At 43.7% G+C, this 20680-nt stretch overlaps 1 protein-coding gene across 4 annotated transcripts in view; it reads left to right on the forward strand.

Moving 5' to 3' along the window:
• The first annotated feature begins 11526 nt into the window (after window positions 1-11526).
• Window positions 11527-20680, forward strand: part of LOC130593274 (sodium channel protein type 5 subunit alpha-like) — a 215577-nt gene continuing 206423 nt past the window's right edge. For all 4 annotated transcript variants that reach the window (XM_057398302.1, XM_057398303.1, XM_057398304.1 and 1 more), the window contains exon 1: window positions 11527-11702. The gene's annotated coding sequence lies outside the window, so the exon portion shown is untranslated. The remainder of the gene's footprint in view (window positions 11703-20680) is intronic.

Genomic DNA, 20680 nt, shown 5'->3' on the forward strand with positions numbered 1-20680 from the left:
GTGAATGCTATTACACTCTTGAAAAACCTGTGGCTCACTTCTGAGCTAAAGATGCCTACGCAGGTAAAACCAAATCCTACGAAAAATCCCTGTGCAGGACAGGATGTAGCCATGCTACAAATAGGGAACATGACTGAAACTACAATGGCCACCAAAAAGAGTTATTTTAAAGCCTCTGGTAAAAAGCATTGCCAAGCACTGATGGTAAGCAGCAGAGAGGCTAGTGAGCTTAAGATGATCCTATTTCCTTCACACTGCTCTTCCCATCAATTTTGATCATACTGCATCATGCACTTGGTTTTATATGTAGGTAAATCTTCTGCAAGTGCATTTGTCAGGTTCTCTGGGCAGGAAGCAGGATGCTTGATGTAAATCATGTAGACCTAAACATGTAGGGTGCTTCACTGATGCTGGTGGAATGGGAGGGACACTGCAAATGGATCCTCCCAGCAGCTCAGCACCCATTCTCATCTAATTATGGGTAGCAGGTGCAAAATGCAACTTTCATTTATCCTACCTCATTTATCTAAGGACAAAGATCTTGATCAGTCTGAATACTTTCTTTTCATAACTATTCTCCTTCTCCCTTCAGTTCCTCCCTGAAGTTTTTGGAGACTTATTTTTGAGAGAGATGTTTTTTAGGGAAAATACAGCTGGTGAATGCTCAGGTTCATGGGGCAATTAGTTCCCTCCTCCATTGAGGCTGCAGCACATCAGCAAGAAAAATCATAGTGATGCCCACCATCACCCAGAAGTGAGTTAATTTCAGCTGTTAATTAATTTTTAATTCATCTGGGAAATTTTTACCCACTTTTCATTTTTTAGTTATTTCTGAATAGGCCCTCAGCTGGTAGGATTTGATTGATGGTGTTGAACCCATTTATGCCAGCTGAGGACCTTGTCTGCTGAAGTCATCATTAACTAAACCAAAGTTATGGGTTTGGGATCCTGGTCTTTGTTAATTTTTTGTTGGTTGTTGTTTGTGCTTTTGTTTTGTTTTGTTGTTTTTGTCAGTCATGAGTAAGCTGATGTGGAGTTTATACATTAAGAACAATCCAGAACTCTTTTTTCCCATTTTGATTGAACTGTGTTCTGAGCTGGTCTTACGCATGTTACCAAGCCTTTTACAAATACTGTTGTATCCTCTATTACTTGAATTCTGAGAACTTCCTTAAAAGTCGATTTTTAATTTATTTGCCCAGTTCATTAGCAGACATCAGTCCCAACATCTCCTCCAAGAATCATCTCTTCAGACAAATAAACTGATTATGATGCGGTTTATTGGGCACCTGCTCCTGTGGTCTCTTTTCAGAGTGCACCTTCATGCACTGCTCTTTGCTCAGGAGGACAATGTCTCCACCTTTCTCAAGCTGAGAAACATCTGAAGTATGGTGGCTCTCACAAAGAGCAAAATGACAGAAAAGATGTTAGGAAGTAGGCACTGTTCAGGCAGCTGGTATTTTGTAAGTGGGGTCTTCTGGTTACACTTAGAGCAAAAACTTACAAGTTCCAGGAGAACCGGTCTCCTTAAAGGTTTGTTGAAGTGGAAAAATAACCACCACCACCAAAACCCACAAACACCAAAAAAACAGCAAATGAACAGCTCCACCATGTATGTACGTATATATCCACACATACTTATCTAAAATAAAAACAAGTTGAATAAAGGAAATGCAAATAAAAATAGGTAAGTGGGAGGACTGGGACTAGATGCCTTTACATCTTACTGCTCATCAGTCAGTTCAGGAAGAACCCCACAAAAGAGCTGCATATTTATGGGTGGATTTATGTGGCAAAGGTAACCCAATACAATTTATCACTAATACAGTGCAACCTCAGCTCTAGGCTCATGCCACAAGTTAATGCAGGGGAGAAAGGAAGCTCCAGAAATTGATTGATCTTACCCATCCAGACATGGATAGTCACATATCTCTCTGCTGACCCTTTGGAGGGGAGACATGATATGACTTATTTGGACTTAGACTTAAGTCTAACTTTTAGACACCTTAATGGGAGCACATTAATCCCACTATAACTCACACAAGATTGGAAAAAAACACACAAAGCTAACAGCTGTAAAGCACTAACCTCTGATGGGTTTACTAGACAGTCACGATTCTGAGAGGAAGTCTTGGACCCTGCATTGAGCCCAAGTCTGGTTAAGTCCAGTGACTACCCTCCTTTGTTATAGTTTCAGAGTTTCTTGTGCTACTTTATAGCCCTAAACCAGTCATGGCCTTTGTATCTAATGAGTTTATAAGGCTGAGTTACTATTTGTACAGGGGATATTATTGGAGCCATGTTCTCAAAGCACATGGACTTAGAGTTCATTTTGTTTGGTTTTGGGGGTTTTGTTTTGTTTGTTTTTAAGAGATGACTGCTTTTGTTTGCCCATCCATTGTGCAGGATGAGTCCATAGCTGAGCTTATCTTTGTGTTGGGTGCTAAACATGGGACATGAAGTGAGACTGTAGAATGATGGGATATTCTTGGGGAGGGATTGACATGAGTGAGTAACTGCTGCCAGTTGTACAAGAACAGTAAAATGGTGACCCCGTTCGTAAGAAAAAAGGGGTAAACTGTCACTCAGTTCAGAGTACCTGCCTTTTACATGTATTCACAATTCAACTTTTCTTTTACTTAAGCCGTCTATTTAAACCATCTTTTATGTTGTTTTTTACTTCTCTTTCAAATGTGAGTATAGAAAAAAAACAAGAAGTGAAAATCTGTTCTCAAAAGCAAAATACGAGAAGTGGCAGGCAGCAGGAAGTACATCTCCAGCATCCATCATTTCTGTCAGATTCCCAAATGCCCACAAAGGGAGGCCACTCTTGAACCCATCCACCTCTTTGGGAGACCAAAGTCAATTGTCAGGATTTTGCGTTATTTGTCCATGGGTGGCTGTGTTGAGGGACAGCAGTTCCCTTCAAAATACCTGGCAGAAGCCCTAGCTGTATCCCATTTAAAGTCACCTCCAAAGCAATGGTTGAAAATAGACGAAAGGACAGATAAAATTAAAAACCTCTCTGAGAGAGCACTCAAAAGCTCTGTAGAGAAAAAAAAAAAAAAAAGATTTTGCTTGATGATGAGGAGAGCATTCAATATCCAGCAAGGGGCTGACCCTGCACTCAGAGGGGGTCAGCTTGGAAAGCAATATGTGGTTGTTCAGTGCTCACACGATGCGCTTTAACACTAGATTTCCAGTCAAGAACACTGCAGTTCTTAAAGGCTGCATTTGTCAGAGGCAGGATATTGCATTAAGGATGAAGTATGAAAAGCTGAGAGCATTGAGCAATTATAGCTTTGTTTAAAATCTTTTGCAAAGAGGCAAACCAGGAGGATTCAAAGGATTTCTTGACTTTTAGTAGGGCAAATTTTTGAATGCTTGGAGGATGCAGTGACTTCACTGTAGTTTATCCCAGCAGGTAATAGAGCTTGTTGCATTAGCAGCATCCTTGTTGAATGCTGTCCTCCTCCTGCCTTTGTGAGTGACAGACAGGTTTATTACATTAGTGCTACAGGTGATTTATGCTGGATGGTTGTCTTGTTGAGGCTCTAACTTTGTCTCAGATCTAGTTTGGTGTAAAAACCGAACTGTTTTTTCCTGGGGAAAGGAAGATGAGGGGGAAATCATTGGTAAGACCTGGTGAAAGTTTCAAGTTGGAAGTGAAAGTAAACAGGAGAGGGGTGAGATGTTTGCAGACTGTCTGCAAACAGGCAGATGAAGGAGAGAAGGAGAAAGCCCAGAGGGGTGTGAGAGCTAGTGACTGACTCTTCACTTGGCACAAGAGGCAGCTGGTGGATATATTTGGCGATTATTTCTGGTTTGTAGCGTTCACTCTAAAGTGGAGGGATGGTGGAGATCTGCATGTGAAAGTATCTCCTCATCTTGGGTCTTGTTGGTGCCTTTTGTATGACTCCAAGTAGGGAATGGATCAGCCCAACAGACCACCAGTTTGTGAGTGCCTGTTTATCATTGAATCCTTTTCTAATTTCTCCAGGCTTTTGCTGATTGCCCATCCTCTTTGTGCCTTCATCCCACCAGGAGGATGAGTAGCAGCACTCATGCAAGCAATCCCCAAAGGCAAATGGACTCAGACAAGTTGCCCGTGCACATGCAGCATCAGGATAAGATTTTAAGATTGAAAGAGCTTGGTGGCAGGCCCCCTAAGTTCACCTGGGGCTTCTCAAGCTGCTCAAGTTTGAAGATGCTAAAAAAATATTAATGACAGGTCCTGAATTGAGTCATGTCTTCCTCTTTTCAGAAAGACAGACTCTGTTGTCTCAGATCTGTGTTGCAGTAGATTTAGGTTGGAAATGGGTGGAAAAGCTAGGTATGCTAGGGAAATGTGACCAGAAATAGGTAATCTGGTGGACTGAAGACTTTTGCAAACAAAATAACATGACCAGTCACAGTCCTGCAGCCTACAACCCCTGGGTTGTAACTTACTAAGTAGAAGGATGAAACCATCAGTGAGGAGCACAAGAGAAAGGGCACTGAGGGATAAAGATGACGTAGAAACCTTACAGGAAGCCTTACAAGAAGAGGAACTGGAGGACTCAGCTTAATTTTCCTCGGATTTGTCAAGCTTTTATCAGAAATTCTGAGTCACTTAACCACTTGTAACCACAATTTGCCTGAGATCTGGCCTATGCAAGCATTGATAGGCCTAGAGCGTTCCTAAAGAAGTCCTCAGGATTATTTCTCTACTGAAAGATGTGGTCTTTATTGCTTAGCTATACTGCATCTTGCTACCCCAAGCACTTCCCAGAAACTGAAATGTTAGTGTCTGAATGCAAACTAATAGGCATTACAATTAATTAGAAGATTCAAACTAAAAAAAGTAAAAAGGAAATGGTTCATGATTCACTTAAAATATTAAGTAAATGTACTGGAAGGAAGCTTGACTTTAATTAGTGTTAAGATGGAGGAGGGAAGGCATGATGAACTGCAGTGAAAGAAGAGGGTACTAAATGCAGAAGATTGTTGCTTTCAATTTCCCTCCAGCCCTTGTGGGGGTCTTCTCATTAGCTCTGCCTCCATGATGCACTTGAAAGCAGGTTTCTAACTGCAGGGTCACAGGTAGTTTTTGACCAAAACCAACCAATCAACCAATTTTCTCTGGCTCTTAGAAATTTTTTTTTGTGTGTCTTTAGCACAATGAAATGTAAAGATGATCCTTGGAGATCTTCCGTATATTGTACAAGGGGTGGCTCTGGAGGCAAAAGAAAGGCAAGGATTTGCTCAAAGTGCCTGCGCAAGGAGAGGAAAATGCACAGCAAATGTAATTTGCCGCAAATCAAATATGATTTTACATCAGGTGTGGTTGATCTTGTGGTGCATTTAAAGCACCAACGTTTCTGGATGCTTTAGATTCTATGTGGATTTCTTTTCCTAGAAATGCTTAACCTTTCATTGGGCCTGCTCTGAAGCCCTTCCCTATGGAAATCACAACCAAAAGTCCCTTGGAGCACGTAAATAGGCTGAGAAAGTTGGGGCTGTTCAGCCTGGAGAAGAGAAGGCTGCGTGAAGACCTCATAGCAGCCTTCCAGTATCTGAAGGGGGCCTATAAGGATGCTGGAGAGGGACTCTTCAGTAGGGTCTGTAGTGACAGGACAAGGGGTAACAGGTTAAAACTTAAACGGAGGAAGTTTAAATTGGAGATAAGGAAGAAGTCCTTTACTGTGAGGGTGGTGAGGCACTGGAATGGGTTGCCCAGGGATGTTGTGAATGCTCCATCCCTGGCGGTGTTCAAGGCCAGGTTGGACAGAGCTTCGGGTAACGTTTAGTGTGAGGTGTCCCTGGTCATGGCAGGGGGGTTGGAACTAGATGATCTTAAGGTCCTTTCCAACCCTAACTATTCTATGATTCTACGACAAAGTTTAAACTTCACCCTCCTTAAAATATCTCCCTTGGGCATTTGATGTCCAGCTGCACCTAGGAGTTCTCTGGGTTCCCTCCACAGGTTAAGCCTTATTGTCCCTCAAAGCCACTGAAGACATGGCAGTGTTGTCTGCTGAGAGGTTGCAGGGTTAAAGCAACTTTGGTGTCATGAGATGGTGCTTTTAACCCCAAAAGGAGGGAACAGATTTGTATTTCTCAGTCACCCTGAGAAGGCTCAATGTGTGATCACCCCCTTATAGGAGGCTTTATCTAACCTGGGAAAGGGGGGGATCAGATAACTTTTTTTGAAGAAGCTAGCAAAGGGGAGCTCATGTGAGGTGAAGTTTTTCTCAGCCTTTTGAGTGTCAGAAATTCATGGGGTCTGTGATTTATTATGATGCAGGGAACATGGGAGGAATGGAAAGCTTTGCTGGAAACCTGAGGTCTGCCTTTCTGACACTGCTAATCATGAAACCCGATGTGAGTGCTTCCCCATTTAGTGAAGCAGTGTTTCTCTGCTCTCTGAACTGCCTAATTACCAAATATTTGCACTGTCCACAGGTGGCAGGAGTGTGCTAAAGGGACATAATTTAGCCCAGCACAACCTTCATCCCCTTCTAAATTAAAATACAACTGTATTCTGCTGTGACATTAAGTGGCCTAATTTGGCGTGGTGTGGGGTGTGAGCCTCTTCAAGGAGGCAAAAGGCATTTTACTTTAATGATGTGAGCTGTTATGTATCTGTCAGAGCGCTGAACGATTTCTTCACACTTGGACACACTCATTGACAGCGGCATTGCCTGCCTGTAATTCCCACCTCCCCCCCCCCCCCCCCGTTAAATTAGATTAGCTCACGTTAGGATTATATGTTTGAGTGTGATTGAACAAATGTAGCAATTTAGCCAGGCGTTATAGTATTTCCCCATGGATGCTTGATGAAAGATGCTCCATGAGGATGATATACTTAATTAAAAGACAGAAGCTGAAGACTGATACAGATGTATCCTGACACAGCAGCTGGGTTTATGTCAGGGTCTCTTTGCTTATTGAAATTGAAGTGGGGGGTGAGAAGGAATCAGGGCTTTTATAACAGAGGAAGGAGAAAGCCCATATCGCAGACAATGTTGTACAGTGAAGCTTTATCACCATCCCTGACGTGACCCAATAGCAGGCTCAGTCCTGGTGCAAACAGGGGCTGATCTGCTTTCTGTAGCACAGATGTGGGGGTGCAGAGGGGCCCCAGCCTGTAGGTTTTCTCCGTTCAATCACAGTCACAGTGGGGCTGGGATGCCAGCAGAGAAGGGAGCCTGGGGGGAATCCTTATTAAGGGGGGTCAATATGAGACAGTCGAAACCTCTTTTGCCTGGTTAATAAACGAGCAATGCTAATCTGATGCTCTTTCTTCATCCTACACCCCCTGAATCTCCCGTCATTTTTAGATAGGAAAACCCTTGTCCTGGTATCTGCCTTTATTTCAGAGGGAATTGTGACAAATCGCAGTATTTCTCTTTTCCGGTAGAGGGAAGTATTGGCTCAATTGAGTTTTGCATGCGGCAACCTCATGGCACTTCGTGCTAAGGGAGATTCTCACAGCGCTTACTCCAGGTTGTAAAAGGCTTTATAGAAATCTAGGGTGTGTGAAAATCAAAGCACTGCACTGAGCTCCAGCAGGGTGGGAGGGCAGAGGAAAGCCTTCCGAATTTTGAAAGAAAATATTTTTATTTCCTTTCTGCCAAATGAAATTTTGCAAGAAAAGTATTTCTAAAGAAGCATGTTTTTTTTTTTTTTTAAGGATAAAACCAAAAATCCATGCGTTTTAAAACTTAAACTGTTCTCCTGTTTCAAGAGCTGCACATTTTCCATTTTCTTTGTTTCTGTTTAAAAAAAATAAAGGCAGCAACAGAAGTGGAGGGATATGGGATGAAAGAAAATCTTTATAAACATCTTGGGAGAATAAACGGCTCTTTGCAACCAGCATTGCTGCCTGTAATCCCTTTAAGAAAAAGTGATTGTTTTGTGGGGGAAAAAGGTACCTTTCTGGAGAGAAATGAATAGAAAGATGACATCAACTGATCTCCCGCACAGTATTTATTTTTCTGCTGGTACTTACTTCCATCTGACATGCACATTTATTGGGTTTCAGCTGACTTGCCTGAACTTTGTCAGATATTCAGTAAGTCGGCATTACCTAAACCTTTCTTGCAGAAGGGAAGATTTTGGCAAGGCAGCACAGGCTTAATCAATTTACCTCTCTGATCAGTCTGCCCATAGAGTTGCTTTATGATTAGTATTTTCATTATGAGTTGCTCCTGTGCCAAGGATGCTCCCCGCTTGCTGTGGGAGTTTGATGCTGCACAGATCCGGTACCCACCCCTGAAGCGGTGCCTTTGGTGCATGCTCCTGCTTTATGTTTCTGTATCTTCTGAAGTTATGCCTAAAGGGACGCAATTTAGAAACAAGAATTCAATGTGTACGTATTTGAACTGAAAACTGGGCAAGAGGACAGTTTTCTGGGCTGTGCGTTGAACTAAAGGGTGGGATATGGGGGAACCAACTTAGTCCTGCTCCTGGCATGGAATAAATTTGACACTTAGCTTTCCTCTCTTGTTCTTCTTCCTCCCTTTTATTCACCTTATTTATTTTCTTTGTAAATACTGCTCTGTTTTTTCTATAACCTGGGTTCTGTTTTTCTATAACCTATAGAGTGGGCTGATTTCGTTATCACAGGATTGTGGATTTGCTAGTATTACGAATAATTTCTCACTGTCTAAAGGCAGATGAAACCGGCTGCTTTTCCTGATGCTTTAGTAGATTTTAGCTTTACTGGGGTTTTCCTCCCTGTAAAAAAGCAATAGAGCTGAAAATTTACAGTAGCATTACCTATTACAGATTGCAAAAGAGAGACATGAAATCTTAAGCTCAGGACCAGTGGATGAAACATTAGGTGAAAGCCTGTAGCTTTCACCTGGCTGTGTCACTGAATGTGTGACACTGAGACCTTCCTGCTCCCCTGGTCCACTCCCGCTTCATTTCTCCTGTCAACCATGAGACAATTGCTACTGAGAATATGCGGGAAGGAGGACAGAGCTGAGGACCTTCATTCATGGATTGTGAGTGGAGCAAGAACTGCATGGAAGAGACTGAAGTATTTACTTTAGTCTGCGAAGACCACTTCTGCATGAACTTCCTAAATTTACATTAAAGCTCCAGCAATGTCTGTGTAACATCAACCTGCGGAGGCAAACTCTGGTCTGTGGAAGCACAGGCAAAGATACACCAACCCCAAAATTGTCAGGATGATGGAGCTAGGTTTTTTTCAGTGATGTCCAGTGATAGGACAAGGAGCAATGGGTGTAAACTGGAGCATAGGAGGTTCCACGTGAACATCAGGAAAAATCTCTTTACTGTGAGAGTGACAGATCACTGGAACAGGTTGCCCAGGGGGGTTGTGGAGTCTCCTACATTGGAGATATTCAAGGCCCGCCTGGACAAGTTCCTGTGTGATATTCTCTAGGTTACCCTGCTCTTGCAGGAGGGTTGGACTAGATGATCTTTTGAGGTCCCTTCCAACCCTTAGGATTCTGTGATTCTGTGAAAATTCCTTCACATGCATACACATGTATATAAGCCCCAAAATATGTACCCTCACCTGTTATGAGCATAGAGAGCACTGTGCCACAACCAAGGCAGTCTATTAATTAGCTGCTCTTCTGTAGGAAGGAGCAATAGGTTCACCTGTCCTCCCTCTGCACAAGCCCAGCTCACCTGTGATAGTATGTTTTAGCTGTTCAGGTGGTCCAGGGGAAGAAGCAACATTTTCAGAAGTGACGTAGGGCATGGCTCAATGGTAGGAGTCTGTGCAGGTCTGAGCCCCCCACAGTGATGCTGCACCTCCTGCCCCAAAGCTGGGGTGTTTCTGGGTGCTGAGAGCATCTGTATGGCCACCCGAGAGTGGAGGTTTTCCAGGGCAGCTGTGCTTTAGTGATGAGCAGCATGATCACAGCCTGCTGGGCTCAGGCCAGTGATAACCGTTATGCAGCATCTTGCTCTGGTGTGAATTCCTTTTTCTGGTTGAACTTAAAATGGTGTTGCAAGCACATTAAACGGCTGGAAAAAAGAAACAACTGTTCCTCTTGTAAGGTAGAAGTGTCCTGCAGGGATGTGCCTGCCACAGCAGTACGGTTCAACAGCAGGGGTTGAGCTGGACTCGCAGTCTACCTTTCCAGTGCTGAAGATGTGCCCATCCTCTGTCCACCCTGGGTCCTCATGAGAACTTCCTTCCTTTTGAACCACCACCATTCACATTCACGTTGAGTGATTAAATCCCTGAGGATTTGTTTCTCTTTTCCTTCCTGGCACATCCATCCTCCTCTGCTCTTCCTAGTCTTCATTCCCTTCCTTCTCCCTTCCTCTGTAGTCTTTGTTTTCGAGTCTCTGACCTCTACCCCCTCATGGCAGCTCTCCTCATCCTCCTCACCCAGACTCTTCCCTGGGATGGATTTTTTCATTTGCTGCTTTCCAGTTCTCAGTGTTTGCATGGGTAGAATCCTTCATTTGATAAATTTCCTTGAGCATGAACCTGTTCTTGAAAAGAGACCTGATCTTCAGCCACTTTCCTGGGGCCACCGCTGCATTTTGGGGTCTGTTGTGTAGGCCCTCAGTTTTCCTCTTCGTGACCCACTCCTTTTCCAGGACTTGCTCGTTTTGATCACTAAACTCTGAGCTGCTTTCATGGGAATGTTTGTTATAGCTCCAGACTCCCTTTCCAGAGCAGTAAGAGCCACTTCACAGCCCATCTCTAAGCCAGTAAAGTGTTGCCAGTCTTGTCTGTATTTTACTTTGATCAGTGTTTTGGGGTCCTTCTGCAGTTCTTCAAAGGTTTCTTCCACTTTTACTACCCTGAATACTTCAATATCGCCAGCTTTGGCACTGGTCACACCTGCCCCCTTTCCCTGTGTGCTAGGTGTCCCTTGCCATGTCCTGCTCCCCTGTGCCTGTCCCCTGGTCAATCCCTCTTTCCAAGCCCTCCATGGTGCCCCACCCCATCCACCACTGAAGCTCCATCCCCCCTTTTTCCCCCTCCCCCCTTTCTCCCCAGTATTCTTCATCCCACCTTGCTTCCTAGCCTTCCTCATCCTCTCTCCTCCTGCCTTTTCCAACCTTCTCTTCCTTATCCCTTCCTTCTTCTCAGTGCCCTCCTCGCCCTTCCTTCCTCTCTACTACTCTTCCTTTGCTATAATCTCTCCTTCCTGCCCTTCCTTCCCCATCCTTACCCCCACTGCCTTTTCCATCTTACTCTTCTCAGTCCCTCCCTTTTTTCCAGCCCTCCTCACTCCTTCCTCCCTACTCCTCTTCCTTTCACACTATTTCTCCTTCCTTACCCCTGCCTATCCTTCTTCCCTAAACTTCCCCCACCTTCCCCACTCCCATTTCTCCCTCCCCATCTTAAACCTTCCCCCCCTTCCTCAGCTCTCCTGCCCCATCCCTCCTCCCCTCCCCACTCCCTCCCTCTCCCCACCGGCGGCAGGGGGCGCTGCGGGCTCGGCGGGGCTCCGCTCCGCTAGCGGGGCGGGGCGGGGCGGGCGGTGCCTCCTCCCGCCCTCCCGTCCCCTCCCCTGCCCGCCCCTCCCCGCCGCCCGGCCGGGGCCGCGCTCGGGCGGCAGGCGCGCAGTCGGCGCGGCGGATCGAGCTATGCGCCCTCCGCGCCCAGCAGCCGGGCCCTGCCCGCGGGACGGTGCCGCTCGGGGACTAAAACTCTGTGGATACAGTGAAGTGGCTCTGGGACTCTGGGTTTAGCAGGAAAAAATAAATAAACACATGTAAGTTTCTCTTTTTTGTTTGCTCGTTAATAAAATTATAGTGGTAATAAAAAGGGGGGTGGAAAAGGAAATAAAACACAAGACAAAGACGGCCGGTTCCGAGCGTGTCGTGAGGTAGTGCTGGGATTACCCTTTCCCCAAACTTTCCGCTCGGGGCGGGGATCCCGTCCGGGCAGAGGGGCTACGGGGGAGGAGCTGGAGGGGAAAGAAGTTGGCTCAGCAAAGCTGCGTCTGGGTATATAAGCAGAGGATATAGGTGTGCGTATGTATGTATTGCTGTCGAAGGGTAACTCTGTCAGGGAATTGGTCTAGTTTCCATCTCGCTTCTGCGCCCAGAAGTGCTGGAAAAAACTCAAAACATAGAAAATACTCTGCAAATTGTTCGCTTAATGTCATGTGGCAGCAGATGTGTCGGGGTAGAAATTCAGTGGCACATTTTGAAGGGAAGAAATGAACTAGAATGGGTGTTTCTGCGGTGGCAGGGAAAATGTTCTTCTGTAATGAGAATATTATTGGTATCACTTGTTGTGAGAATTGACGTATTTTAAGTGTATACCTTAATGGCACCACTCACCACAGAGCTGTTTGTAGAATATCTCTGCTTAAAACGCGTGGAGTTTTTACCGGCACACGTTAAAAGCTCCACTTGACTTGTGCAAGTAAAAGAATAACAGGGAGAGGTGTGCTGCGCTCCAGCAAGGTGATCATGGTTTTTCAAGGCAGCCCCGAGGGGAACAGAGACATACCGGGAGGACTGTAAGAGAGAACGAAAGCTAAATTAAAGGAATACTTACACAACCAAAGTGTGGCTGCAATCAGAATAAATCAGACCTTTTCATTTTATTTTCCCTGGAGATTTGGCTGAGGAGGTGGACACGAGCTTCTAGAAAGCAGAGAAACACATGAGCCATGCACACCTACAGCAACAGGTCTTGTTTTGTCTGGAAAGGATGAGCTGAGCTTTGTGAGTGCTTGAGCTAAGCTTTTTCCAGGTTCAACTGGGGCAGGCGGCGATCCCACAGGCAGGCATTGAATCCAGAGCTGGTGGCCCCAATTTCTCCCACCACCGGGTTGGCGAGCAGCTCTTCACAAAATACAGGACGGATGGTGGAATAAACGTGGCGATTCAAAGAGGATTTGTCAATACTAAAAATAACCGGGCCCGCAGATGTGTCCTAGAGGGTCATGCCCAGGCGCTGCATTTTCGGGGCCAATGAGCTCATTTCAGTGATTTTCTGTCGGTGTGTCCTGTCCAAGGTGCTGAAGTTCATTTTGCTGCAATTTCCCAGGATTTCGGGGCTTTCCAGACGTGCTCTTGGAGGCTTCCTCTGGTCTGAAGCTGTTGGGGAGTGCTTCCCCTCTGGGTGGTGCGAAGAAAAAGCAGGGATGTGTTTTCAGACACGTATATTTGATCCGTCCTTTTGGCGTGGGAAAGCAGGCCAGGTGGAGCCGCAGATGGATCTGGCAGATCCTATAAGCTTTTGGTGGCAGAGAATTGGAAAGGTCAGAGCTGTGTGAGGCAGTGAGGAGTGAAACCCATTCTAATGGACCCAGAAAGTGGTGTTTCTGAGAGTGTTGCTGCTGTTGGTTTGAGTGCAGTGCCTCTAATGAGACATCTAGTTCTGAAAAAGTTGATGGGAGTCCTGTGTTAGAATGAGTATGATGCAAATGGGATTTATGTCCTCTGATTTTGGTAATTTTTTGGTTTGCTTTTTTTTTCTCTTTTTGGCTGGTGTAGCTTTTTCAAATGGCAAACATGGTTGAAAGAGAGCTTCAGAAATAGGGGGTCTTTAAGAAAAAAAGCGTATCCTTTGGGAGCAGGTGTCTCAAAGTTTAAACAATGGAAGCCTGTTCTGCAAGTTGAGATACTTTTAGATTAATGTGCCAAAAGGTCTCAGCCTTAAGTAGTGGAGTTTATGTAACCTTTGGTATGCAACAGATCACTGTATTGCCAGAAGTAATCATAGATGAATATGTTACTTAACTTGTACATGACTGGAGTTTGTTGTAATGTGTTTTTTCTCAGTTCCCAATGCTCGTTCTGAATCCATTCATGATAAGCTTTGTACTCCTGCCTGTACTCCTGACTCTTAAAGGGCTTTACAAACAGAAAGGAGCAGATTCTAATGCCCGTGTTTGCACAGAGTAGTTTACACCATGGCAAGTCCTACAGATTTAAAGCATGCAAAAACTCTGTACAGTGTGGTAGAGACCTGATACTGTTTCATACCCTCAATCATTCGTCAGAGCACACAAAGGTATTCAGTTGCATCATTGGTTATGTACTCTAAATACTTTGACCATGAAGGGTGTATGTAGACCATGAGGCTTCCTGACTCTGAATGACAGCTTATGGGTGCAGAGTTTAAAACTGCAACACAGTTGAAAGTGTGATATTCCTGGTACGAATCAGAAACCCGCCTCTGCTCTCGCTGTGGTGGACTAACACCTGTGGCACCAGCTCACACCTCCCAGGACTTTTACAGGCTACAGAAAAATGTTAAGTAGCTGCTGTGTTCTTGATTTACATGTTTTGAAAATTATATTTAAAAATATACTGATAGGAAATAACGTCCTGAGGGGCACGGGAGATCTATGAAATGTAGCTGGTTTTGGTTTTTTTTAAAGATCCTATTTATGATATTAGACAGGGATTGGCCCCTTCCCTTCCCCTTCCCTTCCCTTCCCTTCCCTTCCCTTCCCTTCCCTTCCCTTCCCTTCCCTTCCCTTCCCTTCCCTTCCCTTCCCTTCCCTTCCCTTCCCTTCCCTTCCCTTCCCTTCCCTTCCCTTCCCTTCCCTTCCCTTCCCTTCCCTTCCCTTCCCTTCCCTTCCCTTCCCTATGTGAACAAAGAATTTGAGTTGCACATTAAAGCATGGCAGTCATTTGGTAATCCTGGTTATGCTTCTCAGAAGGAACAGGTTATTAGCTGTTATTACCTTAAATGCCTTAGTTTTTGGAAGATCGATTTGAAAACCATCAAAGAGACCTGTTGTTTTCAGAGGTGGGTGCTCAGTTCCTCCTGAAAATTGCTGCCTTGTAAGTTGTCTCCAAGCGTCCTCAAGAATTACTTTGGAAAATTACAGCTCTGGTAGTTTATATGTGGCAACAAGTAATTTTTCAGTTCTGTTAAATAAAATTCAGGTATTGCAGAAGCAGCATCACTCTTAAGTATATGCTTGACTTTTCTGCTTTGTGTTTACATGCTGTCTTGAGGTAGGGCCTTAATCATAGTATGAAGTAATTTATATTTGAAATTCTGTCACAGTTTCTCACTTTTACCATCTAACCTGGAGGAAAATACATGAAGTCACTTGGGTATACCCCTCTTTGCTTATAGTGAGTATCTCTTCCATGGTGACAGGTTTGACTGCAAACAGTTCAGATAAACATGTACTTATTTATCTTTTAAATAGCATTGTACTTACGAACATCTACCAAAACAAAATCCTGGTTGTATTTCTATTGATCTTGGTTTATTATTTACTCTGCAAACCAAATTGATGGGCCCACTTTGACCTGGCTCTGTCTCTTTGGGTTTCTCTTGAAAAGTGACAGTTTCTAAATCAGGAAGGAAATCAGGTCACATTTCTGGCTCTGCAGGATTTATCTCATTGCTCTTCTTCCAAAGTAATTAGAGTTACTAATAATGAGGAAAAGAAAACTTTTCCAGAACTGTAATGTCCCTAACCCCTCTCTCCTTGCAGTTTTTGTGTCACTGAAGAGATCTGTGTAGTTCAGAAAGTTTGATGTGGAGTTTCCTTTTGCTCTATACATGCAGTAACTTCCTTTACATTTATCTGCCAGTGATACGCTTACCCTTAGAAATGTACCTTCTTTTCCTTAGGTTGATAAGGTTTCCTTATTTATTTCTCACTCATTGTGGGATGGTGTTACTGAACCAGCTGCAGGCTGCGCAGTTGCAGAGATTGAGATCTTCTGGGAGAAGAATGAGGAAACTTTTACCAAAGCTAACCTTCATCCCTGTCCCAAAGCAGGCTGGGGGCAGAGTGGGCACACTGGTTTTGTTAAATGTTTGCTGTACCAGCCGTCACGATCACTGTTTGTAGCCCTCCTTTTTATGTTTCTTATTAATCCTAGTTCACAGAGGTATATTCCCAGGAAAGGCGGTAAATAAACCACAAAAATCCCCTCTCCTCTAAGATACCCATTTTGAGGAGGTGCAGCTCGGCCTCCTGCGAGGGGGTCACCTTGTGAATCTTTTGTGTGCAACATTTTCATTGGTGTCTAAAGTTCCTTTATCTTTCATGGCAAAAACATGCCTCCTTGCGCTTTGTAATGAACAAAGCCTGTTTTAATCACAATTCTGCATGACAAGAATGGCTTGGATTTTATTTTTATCATAATATTGCAAGAGCTCTTTAAATGTAGAGATATCACATCAAATAATAATGTTGTACCAAAACATGCAAAAAAATTAAAAGTTCTGTTAAGCTCTGAGTTTTCCCTTTCCCTTTTTGAATTTAATTTTAAAATGAGAAGATCTTGTTTTCTCTCTTGGAAAAAAAAAGCAAGTCCATTCTTTGCAAGATTATTCATTTCAGCTTTTAGCTTGAAGTGAACTTCCCTGGTTCACTAAACTTCTGTCAAAGAAGCTTCCTATTGCAATGCTGAGAGCCCTACCAACAGGTCAGAGATTCTTTCTAAAACTTGCTGTATTCTTAAGGCACTAAAACTGCTCTGCATCCAGGTTATTATTTGAAACATATTTGCAGCTTGTGCTTTATTAATTTCAATCCAACTCCAGTATTAGTATGGGATGTTTTGGCAGTCTTACTAAAATCAGGTTTATGTTTAAGTTTCTAGAAGTTAGGCAACTGAATGCAGACCGTGGACATAGTTAAGGCATTTGTGCTAGAAGCAAGGAGTCTCTCTCAATATTCATGGCATTTGAAGGCTGATACTGAATAATAAGCCAGGTTTGAGGTTTCTTGAAGGGTTTTGAGGGGTGGGAGAAGTTGTGGTTGGTTTTTTCCCTGCTATTCCTAAAGGCTTTAGAAAATATAAAAATTTATATAATCAGTACTTATGGAAAAACGTGCCCATGGACAAGTTCTTTCCAGACCCATTAGCTGAAGATGATAGGGTAGATATTAACTTTTTAGGCCAAAATCCATTATCTGAGACTGTGGTATTTTGAAAGTGATTTTTCCAAGATTATTCTTCTTACCATAATAAAACAGTCACTTTATCAAAAGAAATGTGTGCTTTTGTGAGTGTCTTGGTGTCTGAATATGCTGCTGCTTCTCCTAGCTGGCTTACAGCCTGCTGGGTTGAGCAAGATTTGTGTTCATCACGGCTCCAGGTTTACAGAGTCTCCATCCTAGGTACCCTAAAAAGGACAACAGAGAGGAATCATTTCTAGTTGTTTTCAGTAAGTGAAAATTCATCCCTGTAGGAGCCAGCTCAGATATTAAGCCCCAGTGCCAGCCCGGTTCAGTCTTCTGAGAAGCCGGGCTGTGCAAGGGCAGACACTGAACCTGGGAAGTGCTGAAAAACATGAACTTTAAAGAAAGTGGTGATTAAATAAAGAAAAAAACTCACCGTCATGTAAAGAGGAGCAACTCTGTGGTGAGTTTTTTGTTTTTCCCCGTGATGTAGCCAACAAAAGTGGGCACAGGGTTAGGGAGAAGAATGTTAGAGGGTGGTTTTCAGTGATAGAAGAAGCTCTGTGAGTGGCTGTCCCACTAGAGATGCAGCCGAAGCCCGTGGACATGCATGAGAGTGGAAGGGATGGGCAAAATAACAAGAGGGCTTCAGTCCAGACTTAGCACTTCTGAAATGCATCATGAAAGTGTTACAGCCTGACCTGTAGACAGGCATTTAGTGTTGTCAGAGGCCTGACACGTTAGTTGCTGTTACATAATGCACAATTATAAAATCACACTAAAGCCTCTTTAAAATACCTGCCTGATTATAACAAGGTAATTATGCTGTGTCTAATAGAGCTGGGTGCTGCAGGGAAGGAATCCCCGTTCACCAAAACCTGTTCCTCTCACTGCCGTGTCTGACACAGCTGGCATTGTCATCCTTTTGGCCCAGGAAAGTCCTAAACCCTCTAAAACCCTCATGGTTGTGTGTCTGCTCCCCGCTTTACAAGCCCATGCTGGTTCTCGTGTTACAGGGGTTGTCCTTTCCTTCTGGACGAGGATTTCTGGCCACCTCTGCTCCCCATATTAGTACAGCCAGTGCGATGGTGTGACGCAGCCACCCTCTCTCCCTCCCCGGGGCTGAGCACATTGTGTCCGCTGCCTCCCCAGCCTGATTTTCAGCCTCCGACACTGAGCTGTGTGTGGCTCCTGTGCTGCTGGAGAGGCCAGAGGCGTTGCCAGTGGTGTCTGCAGCAAGAGGGTCTGGAAAGCACTGCAAGTATCTTAAGAATTTTCTCCCTCCACCCTTTTATCTCTTTTCAACAGTGTTTCACCTTGAGAGGTCTAATCTTTCTCGATGCATGTGTGTAATTCTCATTCATGTGAGCGCAGGGGCTGCTCCAGGCGTGTTCTGTGTCTCTCTTGGGAAATAAACCCTTCTGAGTTGCAGTGCGTGGCAAAGTTCCTCCGGTTTGCTGAAGTCCTCGTAGCTCTTTTCTTCCCTGCGTCCATCAAAGAGAGGGACAAATCCTCCTCTCAGCTCCGCCGGCATAAATCCAGATCGGTTCGTTTGACTTCGGCGGAGCTAATCCAGATTTACTCAGCCCTTTCCCTGAGGACTTCCCCATTTTTTTTTGCTCTAGGTGACTGTTAGTGGGCCAATGTCAAAATACATCTGATGTAGTCAGATTCGCTGTCTCCAGCCATTAATTGTTCCCTGGCAAAAGTTTCTGAGGAAGGGTGGTTGTATTTGAAAACAATATACAAATTCTGTTGCTAAATTTAGAAAGTAAGGGGGATGTTTTTCCCCCTCCTGTTGAAACTAAATATAATTTGAAAGATAATATATGAAGATTTAAATATAGTGTGCGATTATACATTGCATGTGAATAGTTTCTCTCGGTTTTAACATGTTTGGTTTATTTTTCCATCTTTCTCGGCAGACAGCTGTTAGATAAAGAGAGAAAAGTAAACAGTTGTTATGAAACCATACGTCATAGCTAATTGAAAAAAAAAAGGATCATCATATGAGTATGGGAAGAAAAAGGCAGAACAAATTCTCTCTGTGCTTTTCCCCCTTGTCCTAGCATTTCTTGATGCTTCTGCAGTAGTGCTTTAGCTAAAGTAGTACTTCCGTCCTGAAAAAATTTCCAGTAGGTCCGTTTGTGCTGATGTTCCTGCTGGGTTCAGGCAGTTTTGAATTGAGGCTCAGAATTCTTCACAGGAGGATGAAATTGTGGTAGAAACTTTCCTAGGAAAGTCTATGAGTTCTTGGATTCCTTTGCCCTTAGTGGGAGCTTTGCTTGAGTTACACTGAGTCCGCTTTTCTGTGAAGTTGCCTTAGCTTGATGACCCCCAAAAGTTTTGTCATGGCCATATGGCATCTGAACAAGCATCTGCAAGGTGTGCAGATGTCCTTTTGGCTGTCAAGGATGGCTTGGAGAACTTCTGTTCTCTTGAAGCTGGGAAAGGCAGCATCAAATGTTAGTTCTATGCAAAATCGCTCTTTTAGTTGAAGGATTCCTCCAGCTTTTCCCCATTTTGTGAAACCTGAGTTGTGCGGGGCTGGCAGGTCTCGCTCTGTATGTTGTGAGCTCAATAGTCAGGACTCAGCAAAAATCTCTGCTTTTCAGCTGCTTCTCAGAGAAGGCCAGAAAGAACCTAGAAACAATGCAGTGGGTCACATGTTGCCTTTTTTAAATAAATATGGAGAATGGCAAGAAATAGTAACAATAATAAAAATTAATTAACAATAATAACAATAATTAAAAACAAACAATAAAAAAAAAAAACCCACAAAAACTCCAAAACTAACAACCTGGTGATTCTAGACTCCAGGGAACAGAGCAAGTGGCTGAATATGAAGTTATGGTCTGAAAACATTGAAAGATTCTGGGCTGTGGTTTTCTTTTATTAATTAGCTAAAGTGATGTTCAGAACCTGAAACCAAGGCTTTTAGACACATCTCTGGTGCCTAATTCCGCTCGCTGTCTCATAACAGGGTGAATCTAGAGACTGTTTATTGAAGTCAGTGATGCAGCATCAACGTAATAGCAACATAAGGGAGAGGGAGGATTTGTTTATGAGCATAAAAGTCCCCTGGACAGTTTAGCACTAACAGTGAAAATCACTGAATGGCTGCAAAGCACAGAGCTTAAATGTAGCTGAAATAAATTTTCTGGAACATTTCCAGAACTATTTTAAGGGCCTGATGTAGAGATCTGTGAAGCCAAAGGTAAAGCTCCTTTTGACATCTTTGAAACTGGCATTATGCTTTTTAACATAATTTCCTCCCTAGAATTTTCTAAAGCTGTCTTTTAGGTGTATTTTTATTAACTATTATGCCAGATGTAATGTCTTTTGTATCCCTTTAGTGTTTGGATTGGTTAAATGTCCTGTAAGAAGGAAGTAGCATAATTTGTTGTACAGGAAATTTTAATTTTCAATGTATTTAGTCTTCATTGCACAAGCCATAGAAAATAATCTTTTGCTGCTTGGTTGCTCAGTTGGCTTACCGTTGCTCTCCTCATGCATCTATCTCATCCTGTAGCTTTAGAACCCACTGGACAATTTGGTTCACAGATTCAAGACAGGGCCAAAAGATATTTGGGTTTTGCAAGTACTGTTAAGGGATGTTTCTGGATAGACAGTAGAGAGACTGAAAGGAGCGTCATACATAAGAAGGTGGCTGGAGGGTGACTCAGTCACCCTATTCATTCACAGCAGTGAATCCAACATGATCCATAGGGAAGCAGATTACTTAGGTAATGTGGGTTCTTCACATAGTTTTACTGTTTCATAGCATACAGTATTGTATTTTATATTTAATGTCCAACTGCCAGGCCAGTGACAGCTTAACCTACATCAAC

Source organism: Pezoporus wallicus, unplaced genomic scaffold (assembly GCF_028554395.1).
Source record: "Pezoporus wallicus isolate ANWC-B61680 ecotype Strahan unplaced genomic scaffold, APGP_CSIRO_Pwel_v1 contig_7237, whole genome shotgun sequence".
Lineage (NCBI taxonomy): Eukaryota > Metazoa > Chordata > Aves > Psittaciformes > Psittacidae > Pezoporus > Pezoporus wallicus.